The sequence below is a fragment of the Grammomys surdaster genome, unplaced genomic scaffold, assembly GCF_004785775.1.
Source record: "Grammomys surdaster isolate TR1022 unplaced genomic scaffold, NIH_TR_1.0 125614, whole genome shotgun sequence".
Classification (NCBI taxonomy): domain Eukaryota; kingdom Metazoa; phylum Chordata; class Mammalia; order Rodentia; family Muridae; genus Grammomys; species Grammomys surdaster.
Window position 1 is genome coordinate 1,651,316 of NW_021620456.1, and position 16,072 is coordinate 1,667,387.

General features: G+C 41.0%; 1 pseudogene; it reads right to left on the reverse strand.

Annotated features, from left to right (window-relative positions):
- Positions 1–488: 488 nt before the first annotated feature.
- Positions 489–1,110, reverse strand: LOC114638633 (annotated as a pseudogene).
- Between the last annotated feature and the right edge of the window lie 14,962 nt (positions 1,111–16,072).

Sequence of the window (16,072 nt, forward strand, 5' to 3'; positions counted from 1 at the left end):
TCTGTGTAGCCCTGGCTGTCCTGGAACTCATTCTGTAGACCAGGCTAGCCTCAAACTCAGAAATCCACGCCACCACTGCCTGGCTCAAGTATTTTCTTGCTTGTGGTTTCTATATAAAATCTATTTGTCATATATTAAATCATGTTTTTATACCACACATACATATATTATAAATACATGTTAAAAATTTTCTTTCCTGGTTTATTGAAAATGAGGGGTTGACCTAATTGATTTTTAGATATTAACTAAGTCTCACATGCCTGTAATAAATCTCACTGGTCATGGCGAATAATTTTTTATGCATTGCTGTTTTTGGTTTGTTAATGTTTTGCTAGGTATTTTTTAATCTAAGTTTACAAATGATACTACTTTCTGGTTTTCTCTTTTTGTATTGTCTCTTTTGAAGATTTATTTATTCTTATTTTTTAAGGAGACAGGATGTGAGATTTATTACTGAACATGATTTGGTAAGAGCAGTGTGGAAGCCCTCAGGAATATGGGGCTCTCCACTTGTCTGGGGGATATTTGGGGGATTGGAGGTGTATTTGATCCCAAAGCCATCAGGAATGAACTGCTTCTCAGCAACTGTGTCTTCAAACTCATCTGCTTTAAATTTGGTGAGGCCCCACTTCTTTGAGATGTGGACCTTCCATAGGCCAGGGAACTTGAATGTGTGCTCTATGCAGAGCCTCAATCACATGTTCCTTATTCCGGTCCAGATGGACTTAATGATCCAGCCAATGTGCACCCTGGCTACTGTGCCTGGGGTTTCGCAAAGGCACCATGCATACCTGTCAACCCCAGCACAGGACAACATCTTCTTGTTGCGGATGATATGGAAAGGGTGGAGTCTCACTCAGATATGAAAGCCAGCATTGCCACAACTCCTTACCATGTATTTGCTGGCTCAAATTCGGGCAGCCTCCAGTGCTTCAGAAGAAAGCTGTTCATACTCATCTGACACCATGTGGCCACAAAGTAGGAATTCATCAACTTCTGCCCTCTTCTGTCCCAAATCAAAAAGATTTGGATCTTACCACCATGGACACCCCAGAAGAAGACAGACTTGTTCTTACAATACCAGTAGCTCTTGGTGGGAAGGCAGCCCATGGTGACAATAGAGATTGTCAGAGGTCACTGTGTGGGAGGAAAAGAAAACAATTTATTTATTATTTTATGTGTGTGTTTGTGTATATATGTAGGAGGAGCTAAGGTGGGAGGAGTTAGGAGAGGAAGAGGAAAAAAAGGAGGAGAAGCGAGGGAGAGCAGAGATGTAGGAGCAATGGAGAGCCACGCAGGTATGGAGAGCAGTCATGGGTAATAACTTTTATTTAGGTTAGCTAATTGGAAAACAACTCTCTTTGTATGGGCATATTGTTATTGAGCATTACCAAACATATAAAGCTTTGATTAATCTTTAAGCATTAGAGTCTTATTCTCTTACTGGGCCTGCATGGATGGTGGAATGGTCTGCCTTCCAGCGACAGCAAGGAAGATTGGCAGAGCCATCTCCCACACTGGTGTCTCATGGGTGGCAGGGCTAGTGTTTCTGGCTGGTCATTTCTAGATGTTGTGTGCACATGGCCTCTGGCCACAGAACATGGCGGCTGAGCTAGGCAGAGCTGCTGCAGCTTAGATAGTCGGCATGATCCAGCGGCCGTGTTTTAAATAATTACTACAACACACACACACACACACACACACACATATATATCTATATGTATATATATGTATATATATATATATATATATGAACTTGTATGAGTTTATGTGCACTGGATATGTTCAGGTGCCCACAAAAGACAGAAGAGAGGCACTGGATCCCCTGGACCTGGAGTTCTGGACCTGGAGTTTTAGGCAGTTGTTCTGTTACGTGCATGCTGGGATTTCGAGTCCCTCTTTGACAGCAGTAAATGCTCTCAATCACTGAGCCATCTTTCCAGCCTCTTTTTCTACTGTATTTGTCTGGATTTCATAATGGTGTCATAACTTTAAAGATGGAAACCAGTTTCTCTCTTGTTTTGTTACTTTTCAGTGTTCCTCAGTGACATCTCTTTTCCTTACATTCTTCCCTTTGCTTTGAGTTTGTTTTGTTTTTAATTTCTTATAGTTTCCTGATAAAATGTAGTTATCAGTCAAGTGTGGTAACACATGCCTCTAGCATCGGCACTTGGGAGGCTGAAGCAGGAGGATCAGGAGCTCAAGGTCACACCCAACCACACGGCAAGCCTGGGGCCAGCCTAGGGGATGTAAGACCCTGTCTTATAAACAACAGCAACAATAAAAATGCCACGACTGCTTTTAGAGCTTCCCTCCATTCTGATTTCACTTTCCTGCTATCTGTCTCCCGCTGCACAAGGCTCCAGCAGCATTCCATAGTCCGCACACAGCACTCGTTTGCACGGAATTCAAGGTATTTTCTTCTGACTCTTCCACTTTGAGCCAGGAACTACTTGGAAGTATGTGTTTAATCTATACATGTTAGTAAAGTTCCTGTTATATTTATGCCGCTGGTTTCTACATTAGTTCTTTTGCGATCATAGAACATACTTTGTAATTTCAAGTTTTTTATTTGGTGTACTGGGAATTGAATTATTGCCTCGAGCAGAACAGGCAATCGTAACATGGTGCTGTATTCCCATCCCTTCTGTTGAACACACCGAGGTCCTTCTACACCTAGGATATGGCCTGTCTTGATGAAAGTTCAATAGACTCTTTGCTCTTGTATTCCATGGCAGGGGTGTCCAAACTTTGGCAATGTGACATGACATTATCTACAAATAGGTTGGGATGGATTCACAGCAGTTCAGGGACACATGCAATTTTAACTATAGAATGGTGTAATTTCAAAAAAAAGAAAGAGAGAGAGAGAGAGAGAGAGAGAGAGAGAGAGAGAGCGCTGGGCAGTGGTGGTGCACGCCTTTAATCCCAGCACTTGGGAGGCAGAGGCAGGCGGATAGTTCGAGGCCAGCCTGGTCTACAGAGTGAGTTCCAGGACAGCCAGAGCTACACGGAGAAACTCTGTCTCGAAAAACCAAAAAAAAAAAAAAAAAAAAGAATGATGTAATTTTTATCAATCACCAAATGTTGTTTATAGGAATCCGTGGGCACAAGGATAGGCTGCCATGTCTATCCATGTGGTTGCTTTTTTTATAGTCCTTTTTTCTTCTTGATGCTCCAAGATTCTTTTTTTAAATATTACCTTCTCACTTGAAAATGTGAGTCCAGCTTTCCTCCTGTCCTGGGGATTCAAACTCAGGTCCCTACTCTTGTAAGCACTTGAAACATCTTCCCAGCCTCGAACTTTCTGATTAACTTTTATTAGTGTTTATTTAGATTTTGTGTTTCTCATTGATAGGCTCTTGTATTTCTCCTTTCTACTTGTTTGGAATTACTGTGTTTTTCTTATGTTGGCTTCAGGTATATATAATACCACTGACAATGAGATAACAATTTAAAGTTGTATTTTCCGACTAAATGCTGTTGTAGTTTGAGCCCACAAATTTTGATACATTATATATCCCTTATCGTGTAGTTTAAAACACTAGGTTTTCGGGTGATTTCTAACTAACATATAGAATCATTCAGAAGTATGCTAATTGACTTGTGACTGTTTGGAGCTTGCTTTTCTATTAATTTTTAAATTCTAAAAAAATACTTTATATAATGAAATTTTTCTAAATCTATGGAAACTCGTTAACCTAACTTTGATAATGTGACTTATGGCCTTTATTTATTTATTTATTTATTTATTTATCTATTTATTATTTATTTATTTATTTATTTATTTTTGTCAGTTGATTGTAAGTCCTGGAAAAAAGGCTTGCTCTTTAGTTTCTGGTGTTTCTTACAAATATCAGCTAAGTCAACTTAGAAGATGATGCTCTTTAAATTTTCCAATTCTTTACATATGGGAAGTGTCTAATTTTTCTATCAGTTGATTTAAGGTCTTAAAACCTGGTACTATAAGCATGTAATTGTCTTTTTCCTTTTAATTCTGTTGGGTTTTTTTTTTCATGTATTTTTAAGCCTAGAAGTAGGAAACAGCAAGATATAGATAAAAAATATTCAAATCTTGGTAAGGTCAGGCATGAAGTAATATTGAGATTATTAATTTTCATCTCTATTAAGTAATGACTGCACAAACAGCAATAGCAACATTATCATGCTGGTTTTCTCTCATGCTGTAAGGATTTATTACAAGAAAAATAGTGTTATCAGGAGAATCTCCAGGCTCTTCCAGAACAAAATATCATTAGACAGAGTGTAGATGAGATCTTTTACAGAAAACAGTTAAAATATATAAACACAAGCAGGAGGTATCATAATCATTATCATTATAAAATTAGAGAGAGAATTCTTTTCCAACCACATCCATTCAAGAGCAGGTTGTTTTCTCTCCAAAGCCTTTAGTTTTAACAAAGCTGATCAGAGCTGTTTTGAAAGCTACATACAGAGCCATCACTGTGCTGCTGAATGAATGGGAACACTTCTCTTTTCTCTGTTAAGGTGCTGGGGACTCTAAGTAAGCAATATGTGGGCCAGACAACTACTTTATCAACTGAGCCGTACATCCCTATCCCTGGAACCACTTTTATGTGGAGAAATGAAGGGGGAAATATTCTGAAAATCACTGAAGGTAGAGTGTCTAGAATATACCATGATGAAGGAGAAAGAATTGTGTACCCTGATAATCAGAATATATCAATAATAAGAAGGAATGTCATTAAACAATACATAATGAAGGGTGGGTTTCTTGTTTGTTTTTTGGCTTTTGTTTTTTAAGACAGGGTCTCTCTATGTTGCCCTGGCTGTCTAGGAACTTGCCGTGTAAACAGGGCTGGCCTTCAAACTGCCAGAGATACATACGCCTCTGCTTCACAAGTGCTGAGATTAAATGTATGTGCCACCACACCCAGCCCAAATGGATTTTTTTTTTAAAGCAGCCAACTCCACAGGGGTATGTGTAATATGTATAGCTATGTTTTAATTTTAACAATCATAGTCCCAAATATAATAAATTCACACTAAAAAAGGTTAAACTTTCAAATACTGAGGTAGGATAAAACCTTGAAGCATGGTAGTGAGGAATTTCTTATGAGTTTTCAAGGCAATATAGACTTCTGTATGTAATAAGTGTTGCTCTAGCTGAAAGCCTCAATTCCCATGCAACAATAATAAGACAGCTAACACTGATTGGTACTCATCCTATGTCTGACTCTATTTTAAGTGCCTTTGTGTATTAATTCACAACAATTTTATAAAGTAAATACTGTAATTTCTCTCTAGCTGCCAGAAACATATACTGGATCATTTAGTCCAAATCATCTAGAAGATAGCAGAGGTGGACTGCAATACCTGGCCCTTTGGCTCCAGAATCTGTGCCCAAGACTTCCACAAATGCCCTCTTAGAAATAAGCTTCCTGGGAGCTAGAGAGATGGCTCTGATGTTAATAGTGTGCCCTGCCCTTCCAGAGCTCCAGTTCCTTCCCACCACTCAATTCATGGCAGCCTGTGACTCCAGTTTCAGAGGAACAAGTGCCTCTTTTGGCTTCTGCAGACACCTACACACACATCACAGATAGATAGATAGATAGATAGATAGATAGATAGATAGATAGATAGATAGATAGATAGATAATTTTTTAAGAATCAAATGTAAAGTCTAAAAAAAGAAAGAAACAAGAGCCAGGATATGATGGTAAATGCCTTTAATCACAGCACCGGGCGACAGAAACAGGTAGATCACTGTGATTTTGAGGCCAGCTACCTTCGAAAAAGAAAATCAGATTTGAGACTTGGTCATGGAGAGAGAGGCCCATACTGTAAGATATGGGTGTGGGGTCTCAAGAAAGTGAATACAAAATTCAAAGCATTTTAGCAAGGCAAAAATTTTTACTTCCGCGAAAGACCATATAACGATGTCATATCAAGCAATCGAACTCGCTGGGCAGACTGGGTGAGAGGACATAGGATTGGGGACTGGGATTGTATTTCTAATGCAGAAGGGTCTTGTGCCTCACTGTGAGTGGCCAGAGCTTGGCCTCACATTCTTCTGTGATTACCTCATTTAAAGCAACGAAGTTGATAAGGGGAATGCAGTTTTCTGCACCCAGGGCAGCCTTCAGTACATATTTTGGTTTCAAGAAGTACTGACCCTGGAGGAATTTGATTTTCTGCAAAGCAGCTGATTTACAATTTTTTTTTTAAATGAAATTTTCTGGGGATGGAGAGATGGGTCAGTTGGTTAAGAGTACTGGCTGCTCTTCTAGAGGAATTGTGTTCAATTCCCAGCATCCACATTGTGGCTCACAACCCTCTGAAACTCCAGTTCTAGGGTAACCTACATCTTCTGCACTCTGTGGGCAAAAGGCATGCATGTGGTGCACAGACATACATGTAAGCCCAACACTCATGCACATAAAATAAAAGTATCTTTAAAATAGAATTCTGTCTTATTCAACTCTTTGATAGAAAAGACAGTACATTATGTTTAAATTTGTCACAGTCACAAAATCATTCCAAATTCAACCTCCAGGCATTTCTTTCTGTTTGCAAAAGCCTAGTCAGCACCAATACAGTCAAAATGCTTCCCCCACTGGCTTGCTATGGTTCCCACCTCTTCTTCCAAATCGATACTTTCCTGTACTCATCCCTCTGACTGTTTGCCTATTGATGTATTTTCTACCCAGTAGTTTGGAGGTTTAGGAAGCCACCCTTCTCGGCACTGTTTAGAGACGTGAAGTATTATCCTTTCACTGACATAGAACAAGTAGAGAAGTTTAGTTTTCTTTTATTAAAAAGGAATATCTTAGTCGTTATTCTATTGCTGAGAAGAGACACCACAACCAACACAACTCTCATAAAATAAAGTACTTAGTTGGGGGCTGGCTTACAGTTTCAGAGGTTTAGTCCATTATCATCATGGCAGAGAGCATGGTGGCAGACAGGTAGACATGATGCTGGAGAGTATCTAAGAGCTACGTTCTGATCCATAAGCCAAGAGAGACTCTGGCATGGCATGGGTTTTGGAATTTCAAAGCCCACCCCCAGTGACGTGCTTCCTCCAACAAGGCCACACCTCCTAATCCTAATCCTTTCAAATAGTGCCACTCCCTGGTGAGTAAACATTCAAATCTATGAGCCTATAGGGAACATTCTTTTTCAAAATAAGTCATGGGGAAAATGGCTTGGTCATTTAAATGCTTGCCACATAGCACAAGAGCTAAATTTGGATAACCAAACTCCCATATAAAAGCCAAGCATGATGACACATACCTGTAATCACAGAGCTGAGGAGGTAGGACAAATTCCTGGGACTCATTGGCCAGTCAGTGGCATTAGAATTTTGGTTTCTTTTAAAACAGATATGTCATGGGAATATGTTTTTGTTTTAATCTCAGGTGTGGGATATGGGTCTGCTTCAGATTGCCAGAGCAGCTATGATTTGCTTCGTGTTCTGGCAGGAACATGATTTTGCCAGCCTCAGATGGTTTTTGCAAGTGTATGACATTTGCAATCCTGGGGACTTTTGAGAGGGTATATAAATGCAAGAGTCCAGAGAGAGGTTTGGCTGCTGCTGCTCCTCCTGCTGCAGCTGGTTGCTTTTTGAAGGTTGCTAGTTGCTGTTTGGAAATATCCTGACCACAAAGATCAAAATTGCCCCAAGATACTCCATGCCCCTAATCAGCAGGAAGTGGTCTAATGAGATCAAGGCCCCCTTTCCTTTCCAGTCTTCTTTTTGTCCATCCTAGTATTAGAGGGTTAAAAGGGATAAAGGTGGAGAAGGATGGTAGAAATAGGAACCCATAAAGTAGCCAAAAGTCTGGCTATAAGTCAGTCTAGGCCACTTGGCAAGTTCCAGGGTCAGTGAGAAACCTTGCCACAAAGAAAGACAGGAAGAAAGATAGGAAGAGAGAGAGAGAGAGAGAGAGAGAGAGAGAGAGAGAGAGAGAGAGAGAGAGGAAGAAGAAGAAGAAGAAGAAGAAGAAGAAGAAGAAGAAGAAGAAGAAGAAGAAGAGGAGGAGGAGGAAGAGGAGGAAGAAGAAGAAGGGAGGGAAGGAGGGAGGGAGGGAGGGAGGGAGGGAGGAAGGAAGGAAGGAAGGAAGGAAGGAAGGAAGGAAGGAAGGAAGGAAGGGAAGAAAGAAGAAAAGAAGGAAGGTTGAGGAGGGGCCAGTAAAATGGCTTAGCTTGTAAAGTTAACTTTTAAAGGTACTTGCCACACATTCCGGTTGATCTGAGTTCCATCCCTGGGATTCACATGGCAGAAAGAGATGAACTCTCTCAAGTTGTTCTATGACCTCCACAGCTCTATATTCACACATTACATAAATCTATAAACAAATGCCACATTATTTCTTTTCTAAACTTTAATGAGTAAGGTGGAGAGTGATTAAGAATGATACCCAACATTGATCTTTGACCTCTATATAACCCCCACATGTGTGCATACATGTGAACAAGTCCATAGACATAATCCATACACACACACACACACACACACACACACACACACACACGGAGGAGCCACTGAGGGATAGGATAAATTTTAAAACTAAATTTTCACTTTCCTATTATTTCTTTCATCTAAGGAAAATCTCACAACTACCAAGAGACCAGGTTCCTGGGATTCTTATATCTCCTTGCTGCAAGGCTCCCAAGAGTCAGTGGTTTCACTACAGCTTCCCAAAGGAGACAACAATTCTCAATCCTAGATATAATTACCAAGAGATAGAAAAAAATCAGGACTCTTCCGAAAACCAATTCCATCAGAATCTCTGGAGGTATCATCCAAGCAACGATATTATTTAAAGCTCCCCCCAGCGCCCTTCATGAAGTGGAAAATCATTTCCCTAAAATTATATGTGACCTTGTTGTTAAAATATCCTACTTTGAAAATGATAGAATCTGGATTCCTATGCAAATGTAAAGTGCATGTGTCAAGCTGTTTCAACTCATCAATGCTGAAGCCAGGAATATGTCAAATCCAGTTCAAAGAGCACGTGAGGAACTAAATATTTATAGGCAATGTTAGTATAAGGTTGTTGTGTTAGGTACAAAACTAATTAATGTCATTTCCTTAAGCAAGTTATAGATTCAGTGAAATCTCTATCCACATATTAAGCCTTGGTTGGTTGGTTGGTTGATTGGTTTGTTGTTTGTTTGTTTGTTTGTTTGTTTTGAAAAATTGGGGCGGGGGAATCTTAAAACTCTTCAGGAATTGTAAGGGAAGCCAAGTCACCCAAACAATCTTGGAAAAGCAGTGGTTGAAAGGCTCCCCACATTTGCTAATCTCAACTCTTACTATAAAACCATACAAACTAAAAGGCAGTGGGTGTGGAACCGCCAGAAAGACAGACATTTTGAAGGAATTCAATTAAAGGTGCAGACATTTAACCTATTTCTCTACAGATATTTGAGTGAGAAAATAGCAGTCTTTCCAAACAGCTGACACCAAGACAATCTCATATGCAAGCAAATGAACAAAAGAAAGCCAAGGTGGGGAAAGGAAAGTTGTTCAGTTGCTTAGCTTATCAGGAGCTCTGGGGTGCAGTTCCCAGCACTGCACACAGGTAATCCCAGCATTTGGGAAGTGAAGGCAGTAGGATCAGATGGCCAAGGTCATGTTCAGTCACAAAGCTAGTTGAAAGTCAACTGAGGTTATTATGAAACCCTGTCTCAAAAGAAGGAAGATGTGAGCAGGAGAGACAGCTTGGCGACTGAGACCCAAGCTCAGCTTCCAGCATGGACATGGTGGAGCTGACAACCGCCTGGAACAGAGTTCGAGAACACACATGAGGCTGGCCATAATCCTCCCCAAAAGAAAAATAAGTGTTCAGAAAGATGTGGGAAAATGGGACTCTCCATTCACTGCTGGCAGGAATGTTAAATGGCATAGACATTCATTTTGAAAACCTTATTTATTTTGCTCTGCCACATGGATGTAATGGCCAGAGACAGACAGACAGACAGACAGACAGACAGACAGACAACCTTGCTTGCAAGATCTGGATTTTTTTCTACCTTCTGACTCTGTTCAAACTTCATTTGTACTGATGGATACTTCCACCCTAACATATTGACAGTGGGAAAGGTATGTACATTTGTTTACTGTCTGAAAATTGGTTTTGACCTTTATACAAATTTACTCAGTTCTTCCCAATAACCACCAGACCCTCTGTGTGGGTTTATCTGGCTACCCACTTATCTAGAGTTTGTGTTTATCTGTTTGCACTGAGGAAGGCAGAAGTATCCTTCAGTCTGACTGCAAAGCTGGGTTCTCAGCCCTTTGAGAGTTAAGCAAACAGCTTCCCCAAACATCGTCTTCACAAGGCAGACTGGGCAGGGGAAGAGGGCTGGAGAGAGACAGAGGCAGATGATGAAGAGAGGATGTCAGAAAGAAGACAGTAGACACATTGGGGTGTTCTTGCCTGAAATTTCCATTATACTAAACATTTTGGGCATGACAGTACCCTTTGAGAATTTAAAATACACTCAAGACTATTTCTACAGGAAAACACACATGGAAACATGAATGCAAAACTTCACAGATATCTCAGATGATTTTGGACTTCAGAAACATTTTTTTGGTTAGAAGTCCTACACTGGGTCTCTCCCAAGGCCAGCTGAAACGGCCTGGGTAAAACACTTTAAAATGTTCATTGCAAAGCTGAGGATGTAATTCCGTGAGTAGAGTGCCGTGTAACATGATCAAAGCCCTGGGTTAGACCCCGGAACTGTCTAGACTAAGCACGGTGGTGGGAACCTGTCATTGCAGGACTTGGAAGGTGAAAAGCTAAAGACAGAAGCTCCAGGTCATCCTCCAGTACAGCGTTCAGTGTGATATGACCAAGCCATCTGTAAACAAAACCTCCAGTCTTTAGCTTTCATCTTTTTAGAAAGATCCACAGAATACATGAAATCACTGCCTTTATTTGTAAGCTTTTGTATGAAGGAATCCAATTGTGAACAGGCAGGAAAACATCAAAGAGGATCCGTCTTCACAGAGTTTCTTGTCTCCGTTGTGTTATTTTAACTAATTAGCCAACTACTGTTAAAAGACATTCATTTTGAAAACCTTATTTATTTTGCTCTGCCACATTGATTTACTCAGTACCACTCTTATGTGCATAGATTACTGGTTAATGAAGTCTAGAACGGTTTACCCAGCATGCACTGGAGATCTAGACTGAAAACGCAATGTGCCCTACCAACTTCTAACTGAAATTAATCGTATTCAGTTTTTTCTCAGCTTGACTACTTTTTATAGCCATTCTACCCCTCCCATTCAAAAACTCATTATTTTCATCTGCTAATTTACTTTTTTTAATTACTTATTCAGCCACAGTAGCACAACAGCATGCAATGGTTCCAGTAAACCTTGGGCTATTTCACAGGAAATGAAAGATGTCAGGATGGTATTTTTTGAGAAGGGTCTAAAGTTAAAAATAAGGTTGACTATACATGTGCCATTAAAGGTGATAAATCTCTCAGCTTTAATTAAGAATATAATAGCATCAAATGTCATGGAGATTCCTTCTTACCAGTTGTATCATTATGAAATCTAAAGTAGAATTTAAGGTTTTTTTTTCATTTTCTTTCTTTCTTTCTTTATTTCCTTTTTAATGTCATAGATTGAATGAACAATGCTTCTACAAAACTGAGAAAAGAGCTAGAAAATTATGTCTGGTGATCCATGCTGAGCACTGGCCAGTACAGCATGGGGTGCACGACAGAGTACCCCTCCAGCGGGTGAGCCTTCTGCTTATTTGCCTTCGCCTTCTTCTAACCGGGTAAAGGGTCAAGGTGACCCTTTTCTCCTAGGATTTCTCCAGTTTCAGCACAAACAGTCGAGCATCCCCAAGCAAAAGCACCCCAAGCCCAAGTTTTGAAAACAACTGTCCCCATCATGCTTGTAACACGCTCCAGAAAAAAAAAAAATGTTTTAATATTCTCAACTTAAAACACATTGACGACCAGAATGGAAATTTCGTGAATAGTATGTCAGAAAAGCCTCAAGGCAGGAAGGTTCATTTGCATTGGCATTTACAATGGAGAAAATTTACATATTACTTGTGAAATTAAAGACTTTTTAAAAAGAGGCAGATTTGGAAATCTGCCTATCAAATGTTAATCTGAGAACAGCAAAGAATAGAATTTTTCTGCCACTCAGGTTTGTTATTGTTTCTACATTTGAATTATGTTCTTTGGAATACATAATAAATGTATATAAAATTCAAAAGGAAGGCAAACTTTATACCCAGTAAGGCATCTCCTTCCCAACCATTCAACTGCCCCAACAATAATTAATTTCTAGGCTACCGTTGAGGGTTAGTTTATGCAAATACAAACAAAGAGCTGGATTTTTTAGTAAGTAAATGGTGGTTAAGAGAATGTTGAAGGGCTGCTTGGCCCTAACCTGGGGCAAAGGTTGGAAAAGTGTGCTCTGTTTCTGACCCTAGGGTTGAAGGGCACAAGACAGCCAAGTTTGCAGGGCGAGGAAGCACACAGACACAGCTGGAAGAATTTAGAGGCTGCAGAGAACCCCTGGAGGTCTGAAAGATCCGAGCAAAGGGCAAGGAAAGACAGGTGGAGCCAGCAAATAAACTTGCTTTCCTTAGAAAAGCACAAAATTTTAAGAACGTGGGCCAAGCTTGGCTCAGGTCTTTAATCCCTGCACTCTGGAGGCAGAGGCGAGCGGATCTCTGAGTTCCAGGCCAGCCAGGTCTTCAGAGTGAGTTCCCGGACAACCAGGACTATGCAAAGAAACCCTGTTTTGAGGGGGAGGAGGGGGAGGGGCAAAAGGAAGTGGACTCGGCTCATATCAGGAGGGAGACAGAGAAAGTCCTGGGAGGCAGTTCGGTTGCTGCCAGGCCCAGGATAGAGAGAACAGTGAGCAGAATAAAAGGTGTCTCCGTTCAAGACCTGAGTTTGTGCCGAGGCTGATGCCCATCTCCACCAAGGAACCACAAGCAAGGCTTTGAAAAATGTAAGTATCAGCAATGGTGGCCACCTCCCCACCCCTACCCCCACCCTCACCCCACCCTAATCCACACTCACTAAACTTCCTGATGCACCCCAAAGGTTTCCAGATGGCAGGGACGGCCTTTTCCAAACGGCCCCGCCTCCTCCAATCAGGGCTCAGCACTCCGGTTGGCTTTTAGAAGGCTTTATAGAAGGCGCTCCCCACCCCCCACCCCCCACCCCCCACCCCCCGCCGCCCCAGTAGTTATTTCTCACTCACCGAAAGCTCTGGGAAAGCTTAACAGTCCTTCCTGACCCTTGGCTGTGCAGGTTCCAGCAGGCTGCTGGCAACTGTGCATAGGTTCCCTTTCCTGAGCCAGGGAACAGAGACTCGGACTCTCAAGGGAATGACTTACCCCACTGCATAGTTGATTCCAAGAAAGAAAAGAAAATTCCCAAGTCGTACCCAGCAGGAGCCCCCTAACTTGGCTCTGTATTAGAGTATCAATGATGCCAAAGAACTTAAAAAAAAAATACTAGCCTAAATTTACTTCTTCCAGAAAGTGGTAACGTTTTGCTTTTGACATCACCTGGGTTCATAGGAAGGAACCACTGGGACAGAGTCTTAGAGGACACTGGAACAGTCTTCAAAGAATTTACCTTGAGGCTGTTGGAAGTTTTCTAGTATCACTGTGAACTCCCTGACAAGTTGCTAGTCTCCATAACAGAGGAAACAGCCATGGAGAAAACCAGCCCAAGTGGGAAACCATCAGTAACTAGTCATTTAACACCGTCAGTGCATCTTTAATAAATAGAGTATTTTATGTAGAAGCAGAGATCTAGTGCTATAAAGAGGTATTAAAGGCCTTTTCCAACCCATGCAAAATATCTACACAAAACAAAATAGAAATCATAGGTGTCAAAGTCACTTGTGACTCTTCTAATTCCTCCCAAATATTCCATTGTAATCTTCTTTTGTTGTGCTTCATTTAAGTGAATTCTATTAGATCTTATAAAATCTGGTTGCTTCTCTTCTCCCTTTATTTGCATATGATGAATGCTACTCCCTGTTAGAAGAGAGTCTCATTCTTGTAATGGCAGAATACATATACCATATGTCCATGTGTAGGCTTAGTTTTTTCAAAACCTACTTTTAATATGGGTCCTTAAATGCTTTAACCTCCCTTCTAGCCCACCAATAACCAGAAGTAGTGGGAAAGAAAGGTTATTAGGATGCAGGGAAAGTGGACCTGTTTAGAAATAGTTCTTTGGAGCAAATCCAGTCTGTGTTGTCAGGATATCAGAAGCTCAGCTCACATGAATCAGTAGCAGCAGCTCGATCCACTCACCACTCACGAATCTGCAACGGCAGGTCAATTCAGAAGAAGCTGCAAGGCTCTGCTGTATGCTGTTTAGAAGTAGTTCCTTGGGGGCGATTTCAATCTGCAATTGTCAGGATACCAGCAGTACAGTTCAGTAGAGTCAGGATAGCAAACATGAATCAGCAACAGTGGCACAACCCAGCAGAAACAGCCAGGACTCTATGGAATCCGCATGAGTCAGTAGGAGCACCCAGGACCAGCAGGGACACCAGGAGAAGACAAGACCAACAAAGCATTGCAAAGCTAGGTATGTAAGCCGGCCATCACTGTCAATTATTGAGTCCTATTTATATTCCCTCCAAACATCATGTGTCTTCCCACAGGTCTCCCTCAACAAAACATCACATGAGTTTGTCATAGCAAAACTCCACAAGAGTCTCTATCAGCTGACATATCCAGAAACTTCCACTTCACTCTGCCAATTGGTCTGAGTCTGCAGAAGTGACAAGAAGCTGCCAGAATACCACCAGAAGTTTTTTGGTACTTTTCTTTCTATGGAGTCACAACAAACGATGACCAGTAAGGAATGGCAAGGCATACCAATACCATCCAGCATCGTCCATTGTCTGTTGGGTTATATTTATATTCCTTCTTTATATCATACATCTTTTCATACGCTTGTTTTACCAAAACATCCTTTCACCTGTGTCTGCTTCAGCAAAACATCCTTTTACCTCTGTGCCCCAGAAAAACATCATTGACATAGCTGACTTTCCAGAGAAATCAGAAGTTTCTGCTTCATCTATGTTCTATTACTCTTCTCATGAACATTTACCCTGCCCTCCTCATCACACACACACACAAACACACACACACACACACACCAGTAGTCCAATAAACATATAAACATTCTGGTAAATGTATCCTTATTAATATATCTTTAGTCACATATGACAGTGTTCTGGATTTTGTTCCTGTAGGCACAGTACGACAGAGTGGCAAGTTACAAGGAAAGAAGTGGATGAGATGATTCAGCAAGTAAAGCACTTGGCAGTCTTAGTCCCTGGGACCCAGTAAAGGTACAGGAAGAGCACTAACTTCACACATTATTCCTCTGGCCTCATGTGTACTATGCCATATGTACAGATACGCACACACAGACAATAATAAGAAGTACTACAATTTAATTTTAAAATTTATTTTGGCTCATGGTTTTGATGCAAAGTTGAGGGACCATATTTAGTGATGGTCTTTTTGCTTGGCAAAGCTCTAACATGGCACAGGGCATCATATGGTACCAGACAGGAGGACCTGTGTATATATGTCTTTTCTCTCTCAAGATTAAGAAGTCATTTTTTAATCTTGGGGACTTCATCCTGATGATGGTATCAAATTCTAACCCTCCAAAGGCTTCACTTCCAAGCCCCACAGGCAAGCTAAGTCTCTACTTCTTTAATACCCTACAATGGAGATTACATTCCAATATGATTTTTGGAAAGGACAAACCATATTCAAACCACATCAGCAAATGACTTAACATCTACAAGGTACTGTGTAGCATACCAGTCAGATCCTTTCTCAGAAGTAAATTGCTGTCTGTACTCATCAAGTTCAATAGACATTCCCAAAATATATACCACCAGCTTCCACTCCTCATGGTAGGTGTGACGGTCCTACATTGTGTGTGTGTGTGTGTGTGTGTGCGCGTGTGCGTGCGCACATCTGCTGGGGATTAAAGCCAAGGCCCTCGTGGATGCTGGGTAAATACCAGCCACCACTAGCTATTA